Below are 16,939 nucleotides of genomic sequence, written 5' to 3'. Positions count from 1 at the left end.
GTGGTGGCGAACTCCTCTCCCTACCACGCCCCCTTCGCCCAGGTCTGGAGCGCAGGCGCCGAGGGGTCCCCAGCTCCGCAGCGGGGAGGAGCGGGGAAGAAGGGGGGACGGGGGCGGTGTCTTCCCCTAGATGGCCCTGAGCAGGACACTGGAAAATCGGCGCTTCTTGGGGCTCCGCTGGAGGTTTCCCTTTTTATGAACTTCCACTGTGACTTTGAGGGAGTTTGGCACTCTGAGCCTGATCATTCCGGGCTGTAAAAGGGCGGTAGGCAGGAAACAGATCAGCCTGAGACTGGAGGGGTCCCTCCCGGGAGGAAGAATGCACAGAAGCGGGTGGATTGGCCGGGCGGGAGTGGCGGGTGCCTTCCAGGGCAAACAGGTTCCAGGGATAGTGCCTCTGGCTTGGAGTGGGGGGCTGAGATCAAAAGACAAAGAGGAGGGTTAGGAGAGGAGCAAATGGGGAGGGGTATCAGGCCCACCTCACTGGGATCCCTACTCTTTCCTGTCCTAACCTCCAGGCGCTGGATCGCTAATGTGGTCACTAGTGAGGGTCCACATATGTGGTGGGCAGCAGGGAGGGTGTTCAAGTCACCGCTAAAGTGGGAGGTGAAAGTTACCAGGTAGCACACTGGCCTCACTCCCTATCCCCAGGGTCCAGTGGGTGCCTATGGAGAAGTAGCAGACCCACTCAAGCCTCGTAAGGAAGGATGAATGGCTTGAAGGCAGAATCAAGCCCCTCCCTGGTACCCACTTGCCAACAGAGCCGGCCAGCACAGGTATGGACTGCCCCGAGAGCGGTGAGCTCGCCATCCCTGAGGGCATTTAGTCAAAGCAAGGTGCTGCTATGGGGGCCCCCGGACACTGAAAAGAAGGAGAAGCAGGTAAGCTCAGGAACCTTCCTGGTTGGTGGTAGCTTTTCCCTGGGCTGGGCACTCATTCTCTCACTCTGATATTGGAGTTTGGTTGAAGAAGCGGCCTGGTCTCTTCTACTCAGAGGAGGCACAGGGAGGTCACTTTAGGCCCAAACCTGGCCACTTCCCAGGATGGTCTTGGAAGGGTGTGTCCGCAGACAGAGGAAACACCTTTGGGTGCTTCCTGGAGAGGCCTCCACTGCTGGGGTCTTGGTATTCCTCCCCAGGGCCCTTCATCAGAGTAGAACATCACCCATCCCCCTGGGCCAACCCTCCTTGATCTACTGTTGGCAAGAGTTAGGGATTCAGAACAAGGAGATGAATCAGTAATCCCACAGTGTTGGGCAATTTTCAGGCCCAGTTAACCAGAACCCTTCTTGAATCTCCATGGGTTTGGCCCTTTGGCTGGAAAATGCATTTTTTTAAAATAATTTTTTAAAATGCACTGTATTTTATTTATTTGAGAGAGAGCATGCATGTATAAGTGAGCTGGGGGAGAGAAAGAGAGAGGGAGAGGAGCAAACTCCCCACTGAGCATGGAGCTACTACGTGAGATCATGACCAGAGCTTAAACCAAGAGTCAGATGCTTAACCAACAGAGCCACCCACATGACCCTGGAAAATGCACTTTAAATTGCACAGACATTTCTGCATCTTTTGGTCACAAAATACTGGGACAAGGCCAAGGCAAGCTTTCACAAGTCTGCATAGAGATGAGGAGATTGGGACTTTCTGTCAGTGACTCAGTGGGCTGGAGGCAGAGCAAGTGTGTCCTGGGGCCAACATCTTGCCCGTGTGCTGAGCAAAGCAGCTTTCCCTGTGGCCTGTCTGCCTCCTTCCTCATCACTTGTTTCTGGTGCCTTGACTTCTCTGGCCTCAGTTCACTCAGTCAGCAGACTTGCACTAGAGAGGGATAGCAAAGGCACATTCCCACATGCTGTGTGTGTGTGTGTGTGTGGTCACCCATATTATTTCCTGTAATCAGTATGACCTCTTCTTTTTTTTCTTTCCAATGGAATTTAAATTTTATTTTATTTTTTTTTAAGATTTTATTTATTTATTTGACAGAGAGAGATCACAAGTAGATGGAGAGGCAGGCAGAGAGAGAGAGAGAGAGAGGGAAGCAGGCTCCCTGCTGAGCAGAGAGCCCGATGCGGGACTCGATTCCAGGACCCTGAGATCATGACCTGAGCCGAAGGCAGCGGCTTAACCCACTGAGCCACCCAGGCGCCCCTAAATTTTATTTTTTTTTATAAACATATATTTTTATCCCCAGGGGTACAGGTCTGCGAATCGCCAGGTTTACACACAGTATGACCTCTTCTGATGTGATTGTCCCTGCTTTGGAAAGGAAGAAGTAAAGCACAGAGAGGGTAAGTCACTTGCCCAGTTTCACACCGCCGGTGAGGGACAGAGCCTAGAGTCACATCCAGTTTGGGCTGGCTCCAAAAGTAGTTGAAACTTTCCATGATAGAGGGAGATGACCATGAAGCTACTGAAGCTTCAGCTCTGGGGCCCCCGGTTCACACATCTCTTCCATAGTCTACCTCTACTTGTGGTTTACATCTATTTTTTTTCCTTAAAGAGGCCACCTCCCCTTTCAATTGTATAGGCTCAGATCTGGGAGAAGGACTAGCTGTCCTGGTTTGCCTGGGACTGAGGGGGTTTCCAGGGATGTGGGACATTCAGTGCTCAAACTAGGAAGGTCTGGGGTAAACCAGCACAAGCTGGTCTCTGCAGATCGATCCCTGTCCACAGAACATTTGAGAACCTGGGAGAACAGCAGTAATTCATGGAGGTTCTCATCATGGACCCTGGTCTTGACCTTTAGTGCGGAGGAGTGAGAGGCTCTGTGGAGGACTCAGTGTGTCATAGCTGGGAAGGGCTCGCCTGCTGTGAGACACACGGCTTGGCTCTCATCTGCCGATCCTGGGCAGCCTTGGACACGTTACCTTGTCCTCCATGTGTCTATTACCCCGGCAGGGTGCTGAGCTCCCTCTCTACAGGGCCTCCTAGCTAAGGCATCAAATCAATTTCACCTCTTGGTCCTGTCCTGACAGCATTTCCTCAGGCAGATTTACAATAGCTGGTCCAGCTGTCAGTAAGTGGGAATTCAAGTGTTAGCTGCCAGCCTGGGCATGCGAGTGTGTGCTTCCTCTAGCTGCCAACACACTAACCCAGGCTCTTACAGCTTCTTTGCCCCCATATGACCTACCTGAATGTGCTAACCCATGGAGCCTTGCTCCCTTGTGCCCACACTAGGACAGATGCCCAACTTGTCCCAGCCCAGGTGAGGTCCTGACAACTGTCCTCTGTGGTTGTGGATCAGGGTGTACCCACCTGGCAGGAAGATGGGAATCTTTTGCCATAGCAGTGGGCTCTGGGGTTAGTAGCTGAGAGCCCTGGGAGCCCGGGACACCATCTACTCAGAAATGTGGCCTTCCCTGTCCCCTTGCTCTGTCCAGGCCAGGTGTAGGGTGGTTGTCTCCGTTTTCTCTAGCATGTAGATGGGATTCTTCCCCTATCTGTCTAAGGCGCTGCCTGCCCCCCTAACTCAGGTACTAGGCAGGAGTCTAGGGCTGCCGCCTGTTCCCCAGTCCCCATCTCGTTGGTACTAGTACCCACTGGTTTGGACTCCTGGGTTGTAATGCTGGCTCTTGGTCACTGACACTCACACACATGGGCAGAAGCTCCATCCTGATGTCACCTGTCTTCACGACACATTACTCTCCTCTGCCATCCAGCCTGCCTCCTGGTTAAGTCTAGGTAGGGACACAGCAGAGAATGTCTTCTCCTCCAGAAGAGTTTTTCCCTCTGGCATCTTCTGCCCCCAAGAGGAATTGGTCCCTACTTGGGACATTGACAGGGTCTTTAAAAAAACTTTAGTGCTGTAATCTGTCTGCCTTGTTATCTCCCACGGAGTGCTGTGAACCATTTAGAGCAGAGACGGTGTCACACGTAGGTTTCTTCTGTATCTGCACAGGGTTTGTCACATAGTAGGTCCTCAGTGGGTAGTTGTTGACCAGCTGAAGGAGTGACTGAATAATGAATGCATGACAAGGTCCCCGATGACATCATAACTCTTGCTTCTTGATTCTAGTCAGTAGCTAATCGTCTGCATGCAATTGACATGCTCCTTCCCCCTCCATCCATCCTTAAGTGGGTAGACTGTGGTAGGCATGAGCATCCACTGAATGCCTGCTGAGCCAGGCAGGAGGCTAGGGTGTAAAGAGGCTGAGGGACAGGCAGCAGAGAGTGCTGGAGACTGCCACACAGGGATACGAGCTCACACCCACAGTGTCTCTGAATACTGCGTTGACGGGGCCCCTGGGTGACTCAGCTGCTTGAGTGTCTGCCCTCGGCTCAGGTCACGATCCCAGAGCCCTGTGTCTGGCTGCTTGCTCAACAGGGAACCTGCTTCTTCCTCTCCTTCTGTCACTCCCTCTGCTGCTCCCCCTGCTTTGTGCTCTCTTATTCTTGCTCTCTGTCAAATAAATTAACAAATAAATAAAATCTTTAAAAATAATAATAAACACTGAATTGAACAAGTGACATGGCTGCCTTTTGATGTTTAGAAGAACCTATTTTTCTGTTCTGCTTTCCCACCTTCTGGTTCACACTTTGCAACTCCTCAGGGGCAGTGCGGTTTGACAGATTAAACAACAGATGAGCCGAAGATCTTTTCCAGAGGCAGAGCTGTTGATAACAAGTCTGCCAGTTGCCTCTGGACCTGTCTACATGGTACAAAGCTGCTAGTCAACAGGCAAGGTCCAGCCACTGCTTGGGACAGCAGACTAGAAGCCTGGACACATTCCCACCCTAGAAGTTTTATGATGCTGTGGAGTCAGTCAGGGAAGTCACGTGGGGGGGTCCCTCGTGACCATTAGCCAGTCTGGGTGTGGCCTCTGCCGTGCTCCAGAAGGTGGTCTGCCTTGCACAGTTTGCCCCCAAATCAGCTCGGAGCCGAGTCAGCAGAGCGGGTGAGCATGGAGGGCTGTGAAGGGCATGCAGCGAGCCAGGGAAGAGATCGGTCCAGGAGGACCCTATCCTGAATGGCGGTGGGGACGGGGCCGAGAGCTGTATCTGTCTAGTTTGGTGGAAGCAGGTCTGCAACCACCATTCGGCTTTTCTATTTCAGAGCCAGGCACTTCTTATTTTAGTCTCCCCAGCAGCCCTGTGTGACAGGGGGTCAGCCTCATTTTACAGGTGGGGAATCTGGGGCTCCAAGAGGACACCTGACCTCCCTGATGTCACCCAGTCGGCACCTGACAGGACCCTCATTTGAACCCACATCTGTGAAGCCTGTGCTCTGTCACCTATGTCATGTGTCCTCCGCAGCCAGGGGGTTGCCATGGGGACTCTGCCATGGTGACACTAGTGCCAGCAGCCACTCTGTCTAGGTTCTTCAGGGAGTCAATTAAGGGCAAAATAAGAATTCGAGTTTTATAAATCTGAGTCATTTCTGGATGTTTGGAGTACTCATGGGATCCCCAGTAGTCTTTTTTTTTTTTTTTTTTTTAAGATTTTATTTATTTATCTGACAGGTAGATCACAAGTAGTTAGAGCAGCAGGCAGAGAGAGGGGGAAGCAGACTCTCCACCGAGCAGAGAACCCGATGCGGGGCTCGATCCCAGGACCCTGAGATCACAACCCGAGCTGAAGGCAGAGGCCCAACCCACTGAGCCACCCAGGCACCCCAGGATCCCCAGTAGTCTTAAATAACCTTATTCATCAGACATTCCCCGTAGACTCGATCTACCCTTCGAGGGTGACGTTCTTCATGGTGCAACTTCTGGAGGTGACATCCCACAGGGGAGAGAGTGGGAAGGAAAGGTTTTGGCCTCTGGCCAGCCTCCAGGTCTGCATGGGAATCTCTGCTTGGGAGAGGGTCTTACACTTTCCCTCACTTCCCAGAGGAAGAAGAGATGGGGAGTTGGAGGGCGGCAGGCAGGAGCAGGGCCCTCAGCTCCCTTTTGTGCCTCCCACTTTTGGCCTGGGCTGCTCTGAGGGGCTGGTGTCCCTGAAGGTCCTTGCCCATCCTACCTGGGGCTGGTCTCAGGTAGGATGGGCAAGGGGGCTCAGAGCTGCAGGTGCTGCATTCCTGCCCCACAGACACCCTCCTCCTTTCCCCAGTGGCTGGTTGTGTCCTCTTTTTATTTGTGTACACTAAGAAACTGGTCTTTTCCTGCCGACAAGGACGCCGAGGCTCCTGGGGCTTGTACTTTCTTGAGCATAAGGCTAGACTTCGCTCAGTGGTGGACACACAGCCTCTGAATTGTTCTTCCTGGCTGACTCTCAAGCACACATGTCTAGTTAGGTCTTATCTGTGTCTTGCACGGTGGGGGGTGGGGGTGGTGGTGATGGAGAAGAGAGGGACAAGGGGACAAGGACCGGGGACAAGGATGTGGAATAGTCAGCTGTCCCCCTGCTGGTAGCTGCGTGGTGCCCCTTGTCAAAGGAGTTCCTGGTGAGGGTCTGTCCCAGCACGGGAATGTGCACCATGGGCCTGTGTCCACAGCCCACCCAGCTACCAAGTCTGTAAGGCCACTCCGCTGGTACTCAGAACCCTTTAATTCCTCTCCTCTGTGCCTTGCCGATGGCCCTGCCTTGGTTCTAGCTCATTCCATCTCCTCCTAATGGCCCTTCCTCTCTGCATTCCCTCCTGCTTGCAAATACCTCAGGCTCTTCATCGTCCTTAGGATAAACTTCCAGCATCTAATGACAGTCTGGACACCCCAGATGGAATTCTCTGCTTTCCCTTTGTCCCCTGATCCTGCTGTCCAGTTGCTGGGAATTCTCCTCACTCAAGTCTTCTGCCTGACCTTGATTGCTCCCTTCTTCACCCTCCGCCCCACACAGGCACACGTACACACACACGCACACACACACACACACACACGCACACATCTACACATGCTTGTACTTAGGCACACACATCCCTTCTCCAGCTGGAACTCTCTTCTAACTCAACTCAAGCGTCAGGTCATCTTTTCCCATCCGTCTCTGGGCACGTCCCTCAGTTTCTGCCCCAGTGCTCACACCACAGTGCCTCTCAGCCCGCAAGGACCACATTGGTTCATGTCTGAGCCTCAGAACCTAGCGCTGTCTGACCATTGCCTACTACGGGGATGGGTGAGTGAGTGAATGAACCAGCCCATGGATGCAGCCTCCGAAATGGAAGTGAAAGATTTGGCCGACGGCAAGGTAAGGGTTCTGGCTGGCCCTGGGACTGCTGTCCCCAGAGCCCCGTGCCAGAGAACCTCTGCCCACCAGCCTTGCTCCTGGTGGGCCTGGCACTCACAGACTTGGCTATGGGGGAGGCGTGGGGAGGGGTTTCTCACCTTGCCAGGAGAATCAGATAAGAAGGAAGCTTTACAGAGAGATAAGCCTTTTAGACCTGGGCCATCTGTTCCATCTGAGTCACAGCTCCAGAGCCCGGGCTCACTGTGGGCAGAAGCTCAGCCCCGGGGGAGGGCAGGGAAGGCAGGGACTTCCTGAAGCTAGTCCGTCTGTGTGCCAGCCCCTTTGTGGGCCCTTTACATCCATTTGTATGTGGGAGCCTCCTGTCAGCCCTCCGAATGGGTCCTGGGCTCCGCAGTTTACAGAAAAAGGAACTGACTTGCCCGGGTCACACAGAAAATCCTGAACAGGACTGGGATTTGAGTCCTGTTGTGTCAGACCAAGACCTTTGCCATTGTTAGTAGTGCCACTACCCCTTCGCAGAGTTAGATTTTGCTGTGATGAAGGGGTGGCCTGCAGGAGAGGCTTCGGGGCACGGGTCTCCTCTAGCAGAAAGCTGTGGCCCAGGCCCCATTGTTGACTTTCTCAAACTGGGATGTGCCATGGGTTTTATGCATTTATTTATTATTTGTGAGCTTTCCAGCGGACTCACATCAGGAAGTTAGGAAGGGTTTCCTCCAGGGGCCATCGGGTGTGGGACGGATAGAGGCTATGTGTATCTCAGGACGATGGAGCCTCTGCAGACTTGGCCTCTGCTCTTGCGGGCCTGTTACCCTGCACCCTAGCAGGCTCTAAAGTGTCTGGATCTGCAGCTGCCCCACGTCACAGTGGAATCTTGACCATCCGCACTGGAGGGGCCAGGTGGGGACTCAGACCAGGTGGGCTGGACCTGAATAGCTCTTAAAGTTGGTGGCACAACTGGGACTGGCCTCTGGGAATTCCAGAACTTTCTCAGGGCCCTTCCTGCCCAAGGTGAATCCCTCCAACCTCCCAGCTCACTGCTATGAAGGTTGAAAAGGGTAGTGAAACCCACTGATGCCGGTGACTGAAGGTTCTTCCCTGGAGGGTTTTTTTTTCTCTCTGAACTTTACATCCCTGAAGCCAGCATGAACCCAGAGAAGCTAACTTACTTGTTCAAGGTCCCACAGCAAGACAGGCATTCCAGAGTTTTGACCTTAGTATTCATGTTGTGGTTTTCAGAAAATTCTGGTTCAGGTTTTTCTAAAAGGCATTATGAGTACAGTCCAACACAGCAGGCAAGAAATGTTGTGTCTTTAAGAGAAGAGGTTCGTGGTTCATGGGCAGAAACTTCCATGGGCCAAAGCTCTTGACATCGTTGCCATCAGCCCCAGCTTCAAAAGGAGCATCCTGGGAGAACCCGAGACTTCTGGATGTCTCGGGCACTGGGCATGAGGGTCTCAGCCGCATGCAGCCTTGTCTGGAGAGCATTACACTTGTGGAAGAGCCCCAGGTACCACCCAAAGCCGGGACTCTGGCTTGAAGTTACACAGTCTGCAGATCCTCACACGGCGCCCTGGGAAGGTGATGGTGCAGACAAGACAACAGCCAGAGAGGCAGGCAGAATTGGGGTGGAGAAAGGAGACAACACAAGTAAGGTTCATTTCTAGGCACAAAGAGTTTTTAAAAATCAAGGCAAGAAGCTTATCTCCTTCCCGGAGGCCCCGAAGGGATCTTTCATGGCCAATATGACTGGTTCAGTTTATTTTAGTAGCATCAGCAAGAAATCTGATTTACCGGCAGAAGATGGAGGGAAGGCGGCTTATGAGCTAAACTGGCTCCGTCAAGAGCACAGTCCACCGAAGCTGACGGGTCTGGGAGGCGTGGTTCTGATGGCTGCGGTAGGAGGGAGCACCTACATGTCCTCGCAGGCCCTCGGACCCCTCGGGCTCTCTCCTCCCAGAGAGCATGTTGCAGACAACGTGTTGTCTCAAAGCTGTGTTTGCGTCTTGACAGACCCGTTCCACTTATGGGAGGAGTAATGCACAAGAAAAAGCCCCGCGGGCATCAAACTGTTGTTTATAGTTTGGTTTTGAATACCAGAAAAAAATTTCTGAAAACAAGCTGAATATTGTGTAGTGGAGAAAAAGTATGTTCGTAGTGGTATCTTACAATGGCACATGGCTAGCGGTGATAAAACCCTGTGATTATGAAGACTAGGTAGCAACAGGAAGAAAAATGCTCATGATGTAATGTTCATTTTAACATGAAAAAAATGAGATACAATAAAAATGAAACATGGTTGCATTAAGATAAAAACAAAAGAAACGAATGAGCAGAGTTACTGTGATGGGATTATTCTTTTTTTTTTCTCCTTCCGTTTCCAGATTGTTACTATGTGCAAAGTGGTGTGAGAGTTGAAAACAGAATCTGGAACCAGAGGGTTTGGTTTCAAAGCCCTAGCTTTACCACCTACTTACTAGCTGGGTGACCGTCAACCAAGGACTCAACCTCTCTATGCTTTGGCCCCTCATCTGTAAAAGTGGGGACAGTAATAACATCTAACTCTTAAAATTATTGTGAGTTAGCAGATGTAAATGCTATACAATAATTGCTATATAGCTACTGACTATAAAAAATAAATTTAATTATCATAATTTATTCATGGCCTCATATCTTAACCATAAATCTGTGCTAGTATTGGTGTGGTTTTCTTTGTATTTTTTTTCCTTATTTGAAAGTGCTTTCATCTTCCAAATGTGATTGTCACAGTATTATACAGTGTGAAATTATCTTTTCTATTAATATCATGTTGCGAGGATTTTTCACCAGCATTTCTGATGGAGGACCATGATTCCTAAACCCTGTTTCCACCCCCTGTCCACCTCCTCCAGATCCCCAAGACTCTCTTCTCTGGTTCCTACAATAAATACAGTGGTTGACTTATTGCAAATATAGTTGCAATTCTCCACCCTGTTTTGACAATGTGATTTTGTATCTTCTCCACCAAGATATGGAATCTATTTCTCTGCTCCTTCAAGCTGGGCTGCCCTGGTGACTTGCTTTGACCAAATGAATGTAGCAGAGATAAAGCTGGGCCAGTTTTGAGGCTTCAAGAAGCCTGGGGTGCCCTCATTCACATAGGTGGAACCCTGCAGCTTCTGTGAACAAGTTGGAGCTAGCCTGTTGGAGGACAAGAGACCATGTGGAACAGGGTCCGGGTGCCCGACTGAGACCATCCCACATTTGCAGATCACCAACCCCCAAACATGTAAGAGGGCCCAGCCAACATCACCATAGCTGAAGAACTGCTCAGCTGACCTGTAGATTCGTGGAAAATACGAAATACATGTTGCTTTGGGCCACTGAAGTTGGGAATTTTTTTAAAAGATTTTATTTATTTAAGAGAGAGATAGGGAGAGAGAGCATAAGCAGGGGGTGGGGGCAGAGGGAGAGGGAGAAGCAGGCTCCTCACTGAGCAGGGAACCCGATGCAGTACTCGATCTCAAGACCCTGAGATCATGACCTAGCTTGCCCCGGGAGTGTTTTGTTATGTAGCTATGGCTCATAAGTATAATCCCAAGGAAGCAGGCTACTGCTATGAGAGCTTCTGATAGACTGACCCACTGGACAGGATAGACAGGGCACCCTCTTCACCTCCTCCCTTCCAGGGTCCATGGTACTGGCCCTGTGTCCACCCAGGTATCACCCAAAGTCACCAAAACCCTCAAGTCATCACACTCGTGGTCCTCAGTGGGTAATCTTTGTCTCTGCAGTTTGGGCCCCTTCCCAAAGATAAGGACAACCCCATAGTAGGGGAGAATTTCTCTGGGCCCATCCCACCCTGTCTCCTTACTGTGGGTCAAGTAATTTTGCTTGTCTTCAAAACAGGGAAGGTGGAATGGAACTCTTGGGTCCCAGGCAGTCTGTGGGAGGGGCAGGTACATGCTCATGCTCCAGGGGTCTTCCAGAAAGACTTCCTAGCCTTCCCCCCAGAGCTTTCTCATCAACAGCCTCAGGACACCTGGATGGAAAGTGACCTGATAGAGGCCCCAGGTGGGGCCTAAACAGCTGTCATTCTGCACCACCTCACCTTGATGTCCCTCAAACTCCAACAGAGTTCACAAACTGAACACTCCATTAAAAAAAAAAAAAAATGCTGCCATGATATGCTGCCATACAGATTTATACACAACTTTTCAAATAATTTGAAAGAGCTTTTTTTTCTTTTTTAGCAAACTGGTAAATGCAGTAAATTTAGCAAATTGGCCATTCATTCAGCCCATCGATTTTGGGTGTTGGTTTTGTGGAACTGACCCATAGTCCTGTGCCTGCCACTTTCAGTAATGCCCACAGGCCTAGCACTGCACTTGCATATGAAGCAAGGCCCTGGAAAGATGTTTGAAGAGTGGTGTGTATCGTAGCTGGTGGTGTCAGCTCAGGGACATCCTCTAGGCACACTCAGTTATTTTCTCCTCAGACAGACAGGTGTACAGACACTCATATGTCAGGGAACAGGAGTAGAGAGGCCAAATTCCCCGAGCTTGGCTCCCCCAGTCCCTCTGCTGTTGACTGGGCAGCATTGTGTAAGCCCCAGGGTCGGGCCTGGAAAATGGCGGGTGGAACCACCTTAGGCTTTGGTTTTCAGTGTGGAAATCGCTGGCCGCCTTCTTCAGGTGCCCTGGCAAGGCTCCGACTTCCTCCACAGCAACAGACACCTGCCTTTATAGTCACGACCTCACTGACTCCTTTCCCAAGTCTGGCATGGTAGATTCTAGTATCATACCCTTTCACAGGTGAGGAGACTGAGGCTTAGCAGAGCTGGGTGACATGCTCAAGAGCACGCAGCTAGCAGGTGGTGGAGCTGGGATTCCAGCCCAGAAGGTGCTCTGCTTTGGGGCAATCTGAGGTCTTGGGCATGGGCATGTCTTCTGGAGATCACTGCAGGAAAGCTGCTCTCTATGGAGGAGGCAATTTGTTGCAGTGGAAAGAGGTGGATAGACACGGGTTCCTGGCTCTGCCTCAGATTCTTTCTGAGTGTCAGTTTCCCAATCTGTAAAAGGGGGACAATGATTCCCTGGGGGTGGTTCTGAGGATTTAAATGAGATTATATAATAGGGACCTTTATGCTCTTTATGTTCGAAGTTGTTTGCAAGTTTCTGCAATTGAATTAAAAAATATATTTTTAATTAAAAATTAAATTAAAAATAAATAATTTTATATATGTGTGTGTGTGTGTGTGTATATATATATATATATATATATGTATGTATACATATATATATATATATATGTGTGTGTGTGTATATATATATATATATACAGAGAGAGAGAGAGAAATCCAGAGTCAACATGGAAGTTATGCACCTAGATTATTCTAAAGTGTTGAATCACTAACAAAACAGCTGCCCTTGTACTGTGCACAAGGAGTTAACCTGGCTTTTTCTCCTAGGAACTGTGTGTTTGTGTGTGTGCACGTTTGCATATCCGTGTGTGTGCGCGCGTGTGCGTGTGTGCACATCCTTAACTTCTTTTTACAGCCTGTGAGTACATCCTGGGGAGGGGTTTGGGGATGAGCTCACTCAGCAGGGAAGGACTCTACCTCTCTCTTCCCTAGGGTTTTGCCTTATTTATTTCGTGGAAACACTCCTCCTCCTCCTCTTCCTCCTCCTTCTCTTCCTCCACAACCACCACCGCCACCACCACCACCACCACCACCACCACCACCACCACCACCGGCTGGGGCCTCAGCAGGGAGCGGAGCCACAGTCTGTCAGTCAGTGACTTACTCTCACCTCTCCTGGGCGGGTGCTTCACACTTGGGTCCAGTGTGTGAGTACTGGTTATTTTTATCCCGCCCCAAATTCATGTGATCCCAGTTTGGAAGGAGGGGCTGTCAGCTTCTCCAGAGAATTGGCCTGATACTAAGCTATCCTGTCTCCCTCCCTTCTTCTCCTTCACACCCAAGCTCCCCTGGCACAGGACTCTCAGTAGTTGGCTGGGGGTGGGTTGGAGGCTCTGACTCCAGTCATGGGCTCCCTGGGCCATGGCCCCAGGAGAGCCAGCAGGAATGGGGCCTGCTCAGACCCCTGGGAGGGACTTTAGGCTACAGAGAGTAGGGGGCAGGAGCCCTGGATTAGTGTCAGGTCTGTGGCTCAAGGCTCTGCTGCTTTCCCCTGTGCACTCTGCCTGCCCCGGGCCATGGGGCCCTTCTACTGAAGGCCAGTGGAAGTCTAGTGGTGCTAACTGCACGCTGGGACCAGGCAACCACCATGCATGCACCAGCAGGCACCCAGCCTAGGCCAGTGCTGGAAACTGGGGGTCTGCAGGCCCCCTTGGGCTTGTCTCCTTCAGCATCCAGTGCCTCCCTGCCAGGCCTTGTGGGAGAGGGCAGTCTTGTTCCTCAAGACCTCACCCTGGCATGGAACCCAGCTCTGCACTTCCAGCCTGTACCCCGGGACTCTCTGAACCTGTGAATCCCATTCCCCTACTGATCACCTTTCTTCATGTGCCAACTCATGAGGTCAGCCTTGCCTTGGGTGGTAGCTTCTGTGGACACCCCCTGACTCACCAGCCTCTCTTCTGTCTTCCATGGCCCCTTCTTGCCTACCTCAGGCCCCCATGCCTGCTGCTTCCTCTGCCTGAACACTCCCCTCCACATTCCTCCTTCTGACTCCTTGCCTTTCTTCAGGTCTCAAATGTGGCCTCTTCTGATGTCATCCACCCAGGGTAGGGGTTGTTCCTGGTATCATTTCAAATTGCATTCTGTTCTTTCTCTTGACAGAAGGTATTTGGTTCAAAATGATTACTTCTTTGACTTTTATTGGTGGGGAGGGTATGGTTCTCTGCATTAGACAGGAAGTTCCATGAGGCCAGGGTCACATCTGCTGTGGCCACTCCATGTCAGGCACAGCTGGGGGCTGACCCACATGTACCACCTGTCCCATGGCCTCCCCAGAAGCTCTTCTTAACCATCTGGACAGGGCGCGGTGCTTACCTTTCCGGGTCGTCAGGGCAGGGTTAGGAACTCGGGAACAGCACAGTCTGCGTTTCCAGGGCCTGCTGAGATGACTAGAATTTTTTCTCCCTGAGGGTGGACACAGAGGGGCAGAGACCCTTCCTTAGGGGACACCATGGGATTGGGATCTGTGAAGGAATGACTTGAATATGCCTCCACTCCCAAGGTACAGGGGTCAGGAGTATTTATTCAAGGAAAATCAGGATGGGCCAGGGTATGGGAGGACCGAGGGGGGAAGGGTAGGTCTGGGGGTGATTATTTATTTATTTTTTTCCAGAAAGAACAAAATCCGTGTGGGCAGCTACCATCTTCCTCACGTTCCTGTCCAAAAAACAACACCATCGCTCAAAGTGTCTATGCCCATTAACTCAGTATTCTCCCTTTGGCCATCTAGCCTAAGAAAATAATCTTAAATACAAGACATGTTTGATATTATAGATATGCTTTTTACCGCATGCGTAAAACAGTGCAACGTTGTGAACCATCTAAATGTCAAAGCATGAAATTCATCATAACACATTCACTGGATGGCATGTTATACCTCCAAATATTACTTAAATAACACATGTTGGAGCCTATGCCAGCGATGCTCCTAAATGGACCAGAGACTTTATGGGGAAAGGTATTTATCTTCAACGAGCTGTCATTGAGGTAACAGTGGCAGCCTCTCACATGGCCCCAAATCCGAGGTCTGGTAGACTGCATTGCTTTGGACTGTGCTGACGAGCAATTCTAATCACTGTTTCCCATATTACATATGCAGCAACGTTCATGGCAAAAACTTTAGAAAACCAATACTTCTTATGATCCTAAAGCTCAGAGACGATGGCTGTTGATATTCTGGTGTAAATGCTTCCAGAATAATTTCAATCATAAGTATCTTTGGTGATTATAATAATACAGTGATAACAAAAGAGATACAGCATTGAACATATAGAGATATATCAATTTCAAGAAAGAAAATGCTTGCCTGCAATATTAAAAAGAAATAAAAGGTTGAACATGGTATTCTTGAGTCATGAAGGTATGGGTGTGTTTTGCCCCATCTCTATACATGTCTGTATCCCCAACTCCAATAAATGTTAAAATAACCATAATTGCTAATAATAATAATAATGATAATCATAGTAATAGGCACGATCTAGTGGAGGCAAGAGAGAGGCAAGAGAAAAAGCTCAAAATAGTTACTTGAAACAAGAAAGGCAGGAGACTAAAATATGCATTTCCACAGAGGTGCGAGGAATATCTCCCCTACATGCTAACACACAAAACATGTCCCCTCACCCCACCCCATGCATCCGGTCTGCTGAGTCTGCTGCACGTGGTTGCTGTGCATGAGATCTGGCGATGTTCGGACTCAGCCAGTCCACTCTTCCAACTTCCTGTCCTGAAAGCATGATATGTGTACAGCAGAGTGGCTCCAGCATTTCTAGCTAGGTAGGATTCAGGTGCAAGAATCAGTCTTGCCGGGAAGTTGTGTGCTTGCAGTAATCACATCACTTTCTATATAGCTTGTGTGTGTGTGTGTGTGTGTTAGGGGAGCTGGGGTTATGGGTGTAGATCGGGTGGTGCTGCCACTGTGGATAGAGGTGCCACAGATTTCGGAGGGTGAGCCTGTCTTTCCGGGCCCAGGCCTGCCTCCTGGGGGCCTTGCCCTCGGGTGTTACCTGATTCCAACCTCCCCAGGCCCTGCCTTCTGCTCAGGAGCCGGCGCCCCAGGAGAGGGCCCTACCTTCTGTGGAGAAGATGGAGAAGCAGAGGAGCAAGATGCAGAGCAGCCTGGAGACAACTAGAAGCCTCATGGCGGGGTGGCCAGAACCTCACGTCCCGGGGAGAGAGCTGTGCTGCAGAGGTCCTCCTGGGGCCGCCTCAGACTTTTATAGGGTGACACAGTAAGGTGTTTCCCAATGGGCAGGGCACCACAGGCAGCACTGGAATTCTCATAAAGGGTAGAGTCAGCCGCTCCCAAGAGGAAAAAAACCAGCTTTTCAAGAATGTGAGAGTATTTAGTGAACTGTAACACGCAGAGCTATAAATGCCCAGCCCTGGGAGCTCCCAACACCGGCCTCAGTGGTCAGAGTGGGAAACTCCCACCAGGGAAGGGCCACTTTCCAGTGTTGAACGTTAACTTTTACTGTCAGTAATTATCCCATCAAACACATATCTTCCTGATCATTCCTAAGATGAGGCTGGGAGGGCCATAAAACCCTTTGCGAAGCCTCAGGGAAGAGTGTCAAGATATCTGTGAAATGTAGGGAGCAGAGAGCCTGGAATCAGATGAACTGAGTTTGAGTTCTTTGCCATCTAACAGCACTGTGACCTTGCGCTTGCCATGAAATGCCTCTGAGTCTGCTTCCCATTGGTGAGATGGACACAAGCCTGAATGAGCACACGTGTGTGAGGGGCCATGTGTGACACGGTGAAGAGCCATGAAGGAGGTGGGGCTGCAGCTGGACCTTGATAGATATTTAGGATGAAATGAAAAGGCGATGGGACGCCTGGGTGGCTCAGCTGGTTAAGCGGCTGCCTTCGGCTCAGGTCATGATCCCAGCGTCCTGGGATCGAGTCCCACATCGGGCTCCTTGCTCAGCGGGGGGCCTGCTTCTCCCTCTGCCTCTGCCTACCACTCTGTCTGCCTGTGTTCATGCTCTCTCTCTCTCTAACAAATAAATAAATAAAATCTTTAAAAAAAAAAAAAAGAAAAAAGAAAAGGCGCTTCGGGTACAGGGTCAGCCTGAGCAAATGTACGGAGGAAGGAAACATCTTACAAGGGCAGGTATAAGGAAGAGTCCGCCATCAACACCTGCTAACT

General features: G+C 50.6%; 1 long non-coding RNA gene across 1 annotated transcript; it reads right to left on the bottom strand.

Annotated features, from left to right (window-relative positions):
• Positions 1 to 8,330: 8,330 nt before the first annotated feature.
• LOC125084235 (uncharacterized) lies at positions 8,331 to 16,683 on the bottom strand. The gene is made up of 3 exons (XR_007122554.1): positions 15,860 to 16,683; positions 14,107 to 14,196; positions 8,331 to 8,685 (listed from the first exon to the last, which is right to left on the bottom strand). It is a non-coding gene; the product is annotated as an uncharacterized LOC125084235 (long non-coding RNA).
• Between the last annotated feature and the right edge of the window lie 256 nt (positions 16,684 to 16,939).

The sequence above is a fragment of the Lutra lutra genome, chromosome 14 (genome assembly GCF_902655055.1).
Source record: "Lutra lutra chromosome 14, mLutLut1.2, whole genome shotgun sequence".
In the NCBI taxonomy this organism is placed as follows: domain Eukaryota; kingdom Metazoa; phylum Chordata; class Mammalia; order Carnivora; family Mustelidae; genus Lutra; species Lutra lutra.
The sequence above is the reverse complement of the archived record's forward strand: the minus strand, read 5'-3'. Positions and strand labels throughout refer to the sequence as shown.